The 10,997-nt window shown below is 44.0% G+C and overlaps 1 pseudogene; it reads left to right on the top strand.

The window, feature by feature from the left end:
• Positions 1-797: 797 nt before the first annotated feature.
• On the top strand, positions 798-7,409 carry LOC103641843 (E3 ubiquitin-protein ligase XB3-like; annotated as a pseudogene).
• The last annotated feature ends 3,588 nt before the right edge of the window (positions 7,410-10,997 follow it).

Genomic DNA, 10,997 nt, shown 5'->3' on the forward strand with positions numbered 1-10,997 from the left:
AAACAATAACATTAGTTAGCCAAATCAAAAAAAAATATTATACAGAAAGTGGAGACAGTCAATAAAAAATCTTAAGATCTTTTTGGTAGATAGTTTACTTAGGTATTGTTGTAAGCCGTCGCAACGCACGGACAACCGACTAGTATAAAAATCACTTATCTGTTCTCTCTACATAAATTTTATTCTCTCGTTGATTCAAGTTTATACTTTAGACAACAAATTAAACAAAATAGTGAGAATTTTTTTAGAAGAGACTACAATTGAAGACATTCTAAGTCTCAAAATAGTTGGTATTATAAGGTTTAAATTTTATATTAAGATAGTTATTATTGCTACTTTTAGTTTGTTTTTATTTCTAAATTTATTATTTTATTTTAGCATTCTATCTCCGTCTCTATTTTTTTGTCTCTCCTTTTCTTTTTCCGTGGGTCACACCTTTTAAATTGTTCTTAAGTTATGTGTCCACACAAAAACGTCAACTATGTCAACTATATATCGATTTCGTCCACATCTTGTAGATCTCCATCATGGCGCCAGGAGCCGTTCATCCATGGTGATGGCTGCCGCCGGTCGCTACCCTTCTCTACCGCCTTGGCCCTTGGCTCACCTGTGGCATGGAGACGAGGAACCCGGGGAGGTCACGGCATGAGCCGAGGCTCAGCACTTCCTGTGGAGGGGTGCGGAACTGCTGCTCCATCCGCGACCGTGCCTTTTTGGTCGCGGAGGCAGGGTCCACCAGCAGTGCCGCTGGGGCGACGCCCATCACCACCACCTTGCCCGCCTGCTCCCGTGGATCCATGGGGCACGGGACGACGCGACACAAGGCGGACGGGGCGGCGGGGCCTTCCAAGGAGGAGGTACTTGCAGAGGGGTCACTGACGTGTGGGTCTAGACGGAGCCTATTCTCACACACCAACGAAGGGAAGTAAATGTAGAGGAGCTCTTTCCGGGGAGGGGGTGCTTGTGCTTGCCGCTGAGCTATACAACGCCCACCATGTTGAAGTTCTGCACTGTGAATGTATCTGAGTTTCCATCACATTTCTCTTATCCTTGGCATCGGTCCTGCACAAAGCCTGTCTGTAAAATAAAGAATTTACGCTGTAGATTGTGTAAAATAAAAAATTTACGTTGTAGTTTATACTGTAGTTTGAAACGGGAGACCACTTAGGACATGTATAACCCACGTAAATTACTCGTATCTTAAGAGGTATCAAGGGGTAAGTGAAAAAAACACAAGAGATACATCTTGGTGAATGAACGTCTCTAGCACATTTCTCTAAGTATAGAGACGGTTCTACCAATATAACCCACCTAAATGAGTTGTATTTTCAGATGTTTAAGATACAAAGTTTATATATATTGAGTTCTATGAATGACTTTTTTAGATATATCTATTATTTTGAGAACCTCAAAGAAAGACATCAAATCGGTTCAGATACGCCCTCAGTCGTTCCCAACCGGTATCGAGCTGTCCTGGCGGGCGTCTTGGTACGGCTGCACTTCCACCTACTCCTGTCTCGTCTGGAGTCTGGACAGACCGAGCCACCTGTTGACATCGTTTTAGGGCGCTAAACACTCAACACGAACCAGCAGCGGTGCTCTCTGCACAGGGGCGGACGGTCCGCGGCCTGGTGCGAGGCTAGGGTTCCTGCCTGACGGTCCGCGCGTGCGCAGGGGCCGCGGAAGATCGCCGACGGTGCCTGGATCTCGCTCTCGGGAGGGACCCCGTCGGGGAGGAGAGATCCTAGGAGTTGTCTAGGCTCGGGCAGGCCGACCTAGACTCCTCTAATCGACGTAGAGTCGAAGAGAAGCGAAGAATTTGGGGATCGGAAGGCTAAACTAGAACTAGACTAGAACTACTCCTAGGAAATAAATGCGAAATAGAAGTGTTTTGATTCGATTGATGATGATAAATCGGTCGTATACCTCTCTATTTATAGAGGAGGGGGCTGGACCCTTTACAAACTAATTTCCGAGCAAATCCCACGAATTTAGCTAACAACCGTAGCACAAAACTCGGAACCCTAATATGTTCTGCGCTTGCGCGGACCGTCCAGCCCACAGGTGCGGACTGTCCGGACCGCGGATCATCCGACCTTAGGGCCGGACCGTCCACCGGCTCACTTTGGTTCCAAACACCACCCTGCCAAGGTGAGTGAGTCCCATGCCAATCCTTGGTCTGTGGTGTGTCCATATGCCTTACCATGAGATTCTTGCCTACCCTTGTACAGTATGTGTTGCAATCAGTTTACTCGTGTTACCTAGGTGCTCCTGATCCCTGATCGACTGTGTGGCAGGTTGCTTGACTAATTGTTTTAAATTATATTAACTATTTGTCTTGATTCCTAGGATCGTCTCTCCTCCTCCCCCATCTTGAACTTTGCAGATCCAAAGTGCTTGCATTATCAATTTGTATAATCTGGTGTTGAGGCCAAATGATAATTTTTCTAAGTAATTACTATTTACCATTCTGGTCGATACCAATAAGAAAACACATATGGCGCTCAACTAATGCTACCTGTGGCTAATGACTTATAATATATTTATGATGCTAGCGTTGAGTATAGGTTCCTATCTAGGACAAATAACCTGATAAATGAATTATTAGTAATTCTATTTGGTCCTAAAGCTTGTTACTTTGCAGCTTCTGAACTCCATGGTCAGAGAACATCAAGTGGCGAAAAAACAAGATGGATATAGGTCTGGCGTTGTTTAATCTTTAAAGCCTTCATGTAAAAACTTTTACTAACTAAAATGTTTAATGCCTGACGAGGAGGATGCTTTAGTGTGGATGTTCTGTCAAACGGGGTTTACTCCTCACAATCTCTCTAGTCTCTACAGGGTTTACAGATTTTAGGGGCATTATGGCAGTTTACAATCCTGCTTTAATGAAGAATTAAAGTACCATCTAGGGTACATTTCGCTCTCTGGCTTATTTCCAAAAAGAGATAACCTTAGCTTTAGAAGGAAATTGGATGATACTTCTTGTTTGTTCTGTAGTGAGGATGAATAGGTAAATCATATGTTCTTCATCCTTCAATTTTGTGGTAGCTAAACAGCTCTGGTATTTTTTTTTTGCTTTTATCCTGTGGTACTGAATACTGATTTTATGTCGGTTGGCCAACTTTGATCTAGTGAGAAGAAATGTGTAGCGCTTAATATTTTCTCTGCGGCAGCCCTGTGTGGGCTGTGGAAACTGGAATAGCTTATGCTTTCAGGAAACTTCATGGACGTTCTGCTCTTTAAAGATTCTGAAATTGGTGCAAGGTTGAGGGGTTGAGGGTGGTGGGGGAAGTGGTCTGTCCACCAGATCACCTAAATCTTTTATTAAGACAGGGGCTTGGCCTAGAACTCTTAAAAATGTTTAATTCCTCTATACTTTGTGATACACTAGACCAGCCAGACTAAAACAATAAAACCTACTGCAGTGCCATAGAGAACACGGTTAGAAATTTTTCTAGTGTAGTCAAACTCGACACGATAAATAGAGGCATAACAAGTGTATATCTAACATGGAAAAAATCAATGAGATACAGTTTTAAATCATTTTAGTTGTGGCATCATTTTTTCAATGAGAAGGCACTATCTCCTCTGTGATGCGGATGAAAATTGCATTGTGTTGATACATTTTTTTCTACTGCTGTATAAATATATTTGACATTTTGACCTACTAAATGTTAGAAATTTGTTTTTAGGACATTTTGACCTGCATAGAAATGTGCTCATTGGACAACATAAATGCACAATTGTTTATATGATATTCGATCGCAGTCTGATAACTGATTCTATAGGATATGGAAAGGGCAAATGGGCCACAATCCACAGGGACTGATTCTATACCAACAAAGAGTATGTTGCCGTACCGCGGAGTGCGGAGAGGCACCAGTCAACCACGGTGAAGGGTGATGCCGGTCAAGAGTAAGGCTGTGCGCAGCGGTTGCAGCTGGGAATCCCCCTCCCCTTGCATGCGGTCTGTAGGGGGCACCCTACGGCCGCAGCGGTGCCCCCTATAGCGCCCCCTATGCGTCGGTCTCCTTCTCTCTCCCCTCAGATCTAGCGTGTCACTGTTCATCACCCTAAACACTGTGATGTGGGTCCACGAATAATTGTTAGTAGATAAAAAATTGATAGTTGATATAGAAAATGATATTTTATAGTTGTAGTAGGATATATGGGAGTATTTAGGGGGAACCGCTGCGGGAGATGAAAAAATAGAGGGAAAAATAGGGGGAAAAGTGATATAGGGGGAAAATTTTAGGGGTAACGATTGCGGATAGCCTAAAGGGCTGCAGGTCGCCACCAAATCTTTTGTGTTTTTTGACATTTGATAATTTGTTCTGAAAACTTTGTTATTAGCACTGGAGTCACATTTGTTACGTCATCAAATATTACGGCCAGTGTTTGCTGGTTGGCTGTTGTCTGAGTATAACTGAACACAACCGAAATAGATTACATTTATTACGTCATCAAATATTACAGTCACTGCCCGCCCGCGCTAGCTAGTTGGAGCAAGTATTAAAAGGATTGAAGCTAGGCTCTATACTGATATTGAAGAGAGAGGGGAGCAGAGAAAAGAGAAATTGACCTGCAACTTTATATAGCTACTAGTTTATGCATGAGCAAAAAAAAAACTTTGTCAAGCTTTGTAAGAAAAACAAGTGGTTATATATACTACATAGGTGGATTGGAAGGTAGGTTGTATATACTACATATAGTTAGCAACATAGTCTATTATTAGCCTTTCTCTTAAATCGTGGTTGTATTATATAATGTTACATTTATTCTTCTTATGTTCATAAATCGTGGCTGTATTATATCATGTTGTATTTATTCTCCTTATGTTTTGATTTATAGATTGTTTTATCTTGTTAAGATACATTATTTTTATTATATGTCTAGACATTTATATATTTAGACTTATCATACGTCTAATCTATACTACTATATAAGACAGTAGTGTAGACGTTCACAGGATATGGTGCACGGTTCTGCCTCCACGTCTCCATCAATGCCCCCTCCCTGCCACTGTCCATCTCCAGCGCACTCGCCGCACTTCCTTTCCAAAAAATGTTGTCGCCCTCATCACCACGCGAGCCGCCCTCATCACCGCGCGATGATCGCGCCCCCATCCCACGTCTCCCTCCTTCTCTACCATTCCCCGCAATCATCGCTTGGAGAGGGAGATAAACGAGGATGGGAGGGAAGGGGGTGGTGCCCTGCGCGGTGAGGGTCCACGAACGCCGACGCCGATGACTCCGTCGATTCCTCGCACGGGCGGACGTGCCTGCACTACGCGGCGTACTACGGGCACGCGGACTACCTCCGGACCATCCTCTCGGCGGCGGCCAAGTCCGCGCCGGTCTCGGAATCCTGGTTGGCCTTCGTCGCCCCGGCCGTCTCGCCGCTGCTCTCTGGCCCCTTTGCTAATGTGTTCTCAGCTGTGGAGGTGCAGGGGGTTCGCGCGCTTCGTGAACGTGCGGGACGACACCGGAGCGACGCCGCTGCACCTCGCGGCGAGGCAGGGCTGGCGGCGCTGCGTCCACGTCCTACTCGAGAACGGCGCCATCGTGTCTGCCTCCAGTGGCGCCTTCGGGTGAGGATTCCTGCCCTGCCCTGCCCGGCTGCCCCCCTCACCCTCCCATATCATGTCAAACGACTTATTTTTATGTGAAAAAAACGCTCCTTTTGAGGAAAGCTGTGTGTCATACATTTGACTCGAGCGCTCGCTCCTGTAGATTCTCGGGCAGCACACCGCTGCATTTGGCCGCGCGCGGCGGCAACCTGGACTGCGTCCGGCAACTGCTGTCCTGGGGCGCCGACCGCCTCCAGCGAGACTCCGTCGGTTGAGCGAGCATTTTTTTCTTGTTTTCGCAGCCCCACTACACCAGAGTCGGCAATGGCATGACGCCGGCCGCCTGGAATGCCGAGGCAGATGTTTGGCTACTGATGAGATCTCGCTACTGATGCGACGGGTTGATTTTCTACAGGAGAATTCCGTATGAGGTCGCCGCGAAGCGAGGGCACGTCGCGTGCGCGGCGCTGCTGAACCCGTCATCCGCGGAGCCCCTTGTCTGGCCGTCCGCTCTCAAGTTCATCAGCGAGCTGGAACCCGATGCCAAATCTTTGCTCGAAGCAGCCCTGATGGAGGCCAACAGAGAGAGGGAGAGGAGGATCCTGAAAGGCGCCAAGAATGCATTGCCCTCACCATCGCACCCCGATGATGGCGCTCATGACACCGCCATAGCTGAGGTAAATTCCGACTCTTCCCCTCGCCATCACACCCCGATGACGGCGCTCTTTTGTTGTTATTCATCATTCGTGGCGTCATGTCTTGGTATGATTCAGGGTAAATTTCTTTTGCTTTGCCGATAAGATCACATATTACTGAACTTAGTCAAATCCCAAGTGTCACCTGCACTGGACGTTTTAGAGTTTCACAACAGAGTCACTTGCTCCAACACGTACTGGCACTATAAATAAGCATCCTTCTTGACCCGAGAGAACAAATGACACCTTCAATCAAAAGGTGATGTGTATACTAAGGAAGCTTAACCAGCAGCTGTCAGCGTGATGGCTATTGCTACTGGCTTCTGGCCCTATTTTAACACTGCGCTTATCGGTAATGCCAAGCATAGCACATGTTGTCAAACGGCGGGCAGCATAGCAATGTGCGCATCCACTTGCTCAATCGGCCTCATTTCTCGCACATCTGAGCAACCGCGCCAATCCATATGAGCCCTCAGCATTATTCAAAGCACCGCCACCCAAATCAATGTACGATTACACATGCACGATCCTGGTTCCCTCATGACGTGGGCCTTGTTCTGAACCTGATTAGACGACTGTCGTGGTGCCCGTGCAGGCCAGCGACGCGTAGGTGTGCAGCATCTGCTTCGAGCAGGCGTGCAGCATCGAGGTCCGGGAGTGCGGGCACCAGATGTGTGCGGCGTGCACGCTGGCGCTGTGCTGCACTGCTGCCACGCCAAGCCCAACCCGGCGATGCAGTCCCAGCCGCTGCCGACCTGCCCGTTCTGCCGCGGCGGCATCGCCCGGCTGGTGGTGGCCACGCGCACGAGGGCCGGCGACGACGAGGAGCGGGGCAAGCTGGAGTCTCCCAGGCACTGCCGGTCCCGCCGGTCCATGAGCCTCAGCGGCGACGCGGGCAGCACCAGCACCCTTATGGGCAGCATCGCCTCCTCCATCGGCAAGATGGGCCACCGGCGAACAGAGAGCAGCGAGCAGGTCGACGACGACAAGCCGTAGCAAAATCATTGTTTCCTTTCATGCATCCATCCATGCGTAATCCACATGTGAAAATCGGTGCGTATGATAATCCTGCAACGTCGGCGTCGAACAAGGCACAACTTTTGTAGATTATTTTTTTGGCAAGTGAGCTCTTCACCTGTGTAGGTTCATTCAAGAGAGAGTCAGTGCGCTGGCGTGCTGTCTAGGCTAGATCCGATCAGCGATGATCCGAATAAGCAGCTCGTCCTTGCCTGTCAGCCCCCATGCGGCCATGCCCCCCGTGGTCCGTGTATGGAGTTCTTGAAAGACTGCTGAGAAAACATGCCTGATTCGCAAAGACCTGGTCCGGCATGGCCATGAGAAACAGTACAAATCCATGAGACCGATTCATATATGATTGCCCGAATGGGGGCAGCGCCGCTCAGGTTTTGGCCAGTTGCCGCTCTCGGAATTTAGTCCCAATCACATCTTGATTCTGGTTCTGAATTAATTCTCTTCATACATATGGTTGGATAAATCGTTAAATATATTTTATAATAAATGTATTTATAGATAAAAAATATTATTAATACTTTCTACAAATTAACTTAGAATTTTAAAAGTTGAAGAATCCTAAGCTGAAGAAAAGTGTACCGATTTCTTATCAATTTGAGAATCCTGATATTATAAGGGAGAGGGAAGAGGAGCAGAAGCTGATGAAAGAAAAGCAGAAGAAGGAGAAGGCCGAAAGAAAAAAGGGAAAGAGTAAGAGGAAGCATCGATCGCCGAGTGATTCAGATAGCAACAGTAGTGGTGCTTTGGTGTTCGACTCCGAATCTGAATCATGAGTGACAGGCTCTGAATACTCTTCTGGAAGCAGTTCAAGTTATAGTTCATCAGACTCCGAGGGCAAGAAGCGACAACACAGAAGGAAGCAGAAGAAGAGAAGGCACAGGAGGGACATCACATCATCATCATCATCTTCTGAATCTGAGTCTGCGTCTGACAGTGATTCTGATGATAAGGGCAGACGGAGGAAGAGTAAAAGACGGGCTGGTAGGTGCTGAATTTAATGATCTAGACAAAGCAGTGTGGAAGTTGAATATCATTATATACTTCCGTTCTATTCATGAATGACCTTTCATCATCATCTGAACATGTGTCGGGCTTCTCGGATCCAAGAAACAGATTTAGCATTTGCTTTCCTGAACGGTAGCACTGATAATTTTCACTGTATGTTCCTATGATCTTTGTGTGAACCATTGAATCCTGTAACAATATTCACCTATGGATTTTTCTTAAGTTTGGTGTGGTTCATCGTCATTTTCCCTGTAGTATTGATGTAATCATTTATCTCTGGATCCTCCTATTTGCTTCATTCTTTTGTGTAACTCAATAAGTTCAGCAGGGCTTAGGTACACATGGATAGATTTTGGGAACACTAACCTTTGCATTACTACTAGATGTTTCTTAGACGTAATGGCAAAAGAAGATTCTGGTTTAAGGGTACACAAGTTGTTTCTGTTGAACAATTAGAAAGAAATCCAACCAGGAACATGATTTCATTATTCATCAATGCTTTTTTAAGCTTATAGGCTTCACATATTTTTAAAATGAACTGTTCCTGGGTGCATTTTGTATTCTAAGCAGCTCTATTGTTATGGTCATATGGTCCTGTGTGTCAAGTGCGATCGTGAATCAGTAAATTTGTTGTGTATTTAGGGCTAGAATAATTTACGATATGAAGATCAGGTAGCATTATATATGTCAATAAGAAGCAGAGGAGAGAAGCAGCCCGCATCGCATGAGACAAGGACTTCACTTGTTTGGCCAGTTCAGGACTTCAGGTAACAGACTAACATGTTCTGTGTATTTCTGAATCCTAATAATTTTTTGCTTCAGTTTTAAATCTTCTCAAGTATCTAATGATAAATAGCAAATATATTGTCCATTCATTAACATATAAATTTTTTGATGGCTAGGATTGTAGCGATGAGGTAGGTGAACTTGATCCACTGATTTTCGAAACCTATCTAATACTAGACGTCCATTTGTTATGTTATTGGTATCTTTTTAATTAAATTGACTTTAATTCTCTCAATTTCAGAAAATTAAAAAATTGTTGTATTTGAGGGTGAGTTTATTGAGATATTTAGCATTATTAGAGAGGAGGGCTATTTTAATGGAGGTGTAGTTGTTCAGGTGAAAAAATGCTTATTGGTGTTCTTTATCTAAAATTAGCTACTATCTTTTTTTAGTTTCCATATAAAGGTTTTAGGTATATAAAATTAAGTTGGTGCTACTTTTTCTTTTGACTTTTAAACCCATTTGCATCTTGGTGCTATCTTGGTGCTTTCAATTGGTATTGTATCTCGATCTTGTGTTTTGATGATTTCTCTTTTACCTTTTGAACATAGTGAATAGCAACATTATACACAACAATCGTTTCTTGCTTGTTATGTACAGTAACACCACGTTTGTTTTAACGTATAATTTGATTTGTATGATATATTATTATATTAAGGTCGATAATGATATATTTTTTGTTAGTTTTCATATAATCGTTATGCAGTAACATTTTTATTAATAATATGTATATTGTTGCAATGCACGAGCATCGAACTAGGGATGCTTTAGCTATCATTAAAGAGTTTATATTGACTCTTTAGAGAATTTGTGTGATATTGATAATGTTTGTTCAACATCAGTTCGATCTATTTAGGTCAGCGTATTTATAATAATATTACGGCGTATTTTGCTACACATATTTTGCATATTAAAGTGATGTCTGTCGTCCCGTATATATGTTTTATACTATTTTTTGCTCTCGTGGCAACGCACGGGCACATACCTAGTTATATAATAAAAGGTATTAGCTAAAAACATATAATTTGAGAGAGATGGTGGTACTTTATATTTGCACGCACTTGCTTGCTTGATTACTAAGCAACGAACAACCAGAAATGCTAAAACTGCAGTAACCAGCACAACAATCTCTAAATTTTGCATGCTTGAGTGTCAGCTCTGGCTGCTGCTCCCTGATGCTCTCAAGAGAACAGCTTGAGTGCTTGGTGTTACAAGATTATCGTGCACGATATATTAGCCTCGCCACAAAATTATGAATTGTCGAAGTATATTTTTATCTAGCTAATGTCTGTTTAAGTCATGTAGTTTTTTTTATCTCATACCTTTTATTACGGACTTTTTTCTATCTATTCTAGTTAGGATCATTTCGCTCGCTGCGGGGTTAACTCATGTGGGTGTGGATTTCCCTCTATGATTACCTCCCTTACCGACTAAGCGAGCAACCTAGTTCCGGTTCCCTGCGCTCTTGCTTCTCTCTCCCTCACTCCTGCTTTGAGGCTTCAGTTATTCACTCCGCTGCGCTCATGAAAAAAGACACCTCACTTGAACCCGAGGAAGGCCCAAGATATCGTTGTTATAAAAGTGTATCATGATACTAAAGTCATGTTTGGAAACACCCGGTTTTTAAGAATCTGGTTTATGGAAATTAAAGTGATTATAAATATATCAGTTTATAGCTCAGTTTATAGAAATTAAATTCTCAGATTCTTAAAAACCAAGAAGCTGATCTCTCTTAACTAAAAGATAAAACCTCGTTTTTTTAAATTGAATTGCTTCTAAACAGGTCTAACTAGTTGCAAGCAATTGGATTGCTTCTAAACAGGTCTAACTAGTTGCAAGCTTTAACCGGCTAGTAGTGTTGACATACGCTTACCTTTACATCAAGTCAAGGCCATCCGATGTTTGTG

The sequence above is a fragment of the Zea mays genome, chromosome 10, assembly GCF_902167145.1.
Source record: "Zea mays cultivar B73 chromosome 10, Zm-B73-REFERENCE-NAM-5.0, whole genome shotgun sequence".
Taxonomy (NCBI): Eukaryota; Viridiplantae; Streptophyta; class Magnoliopsida; order Poales; family Poaceae; genus Zea; species Zea mays.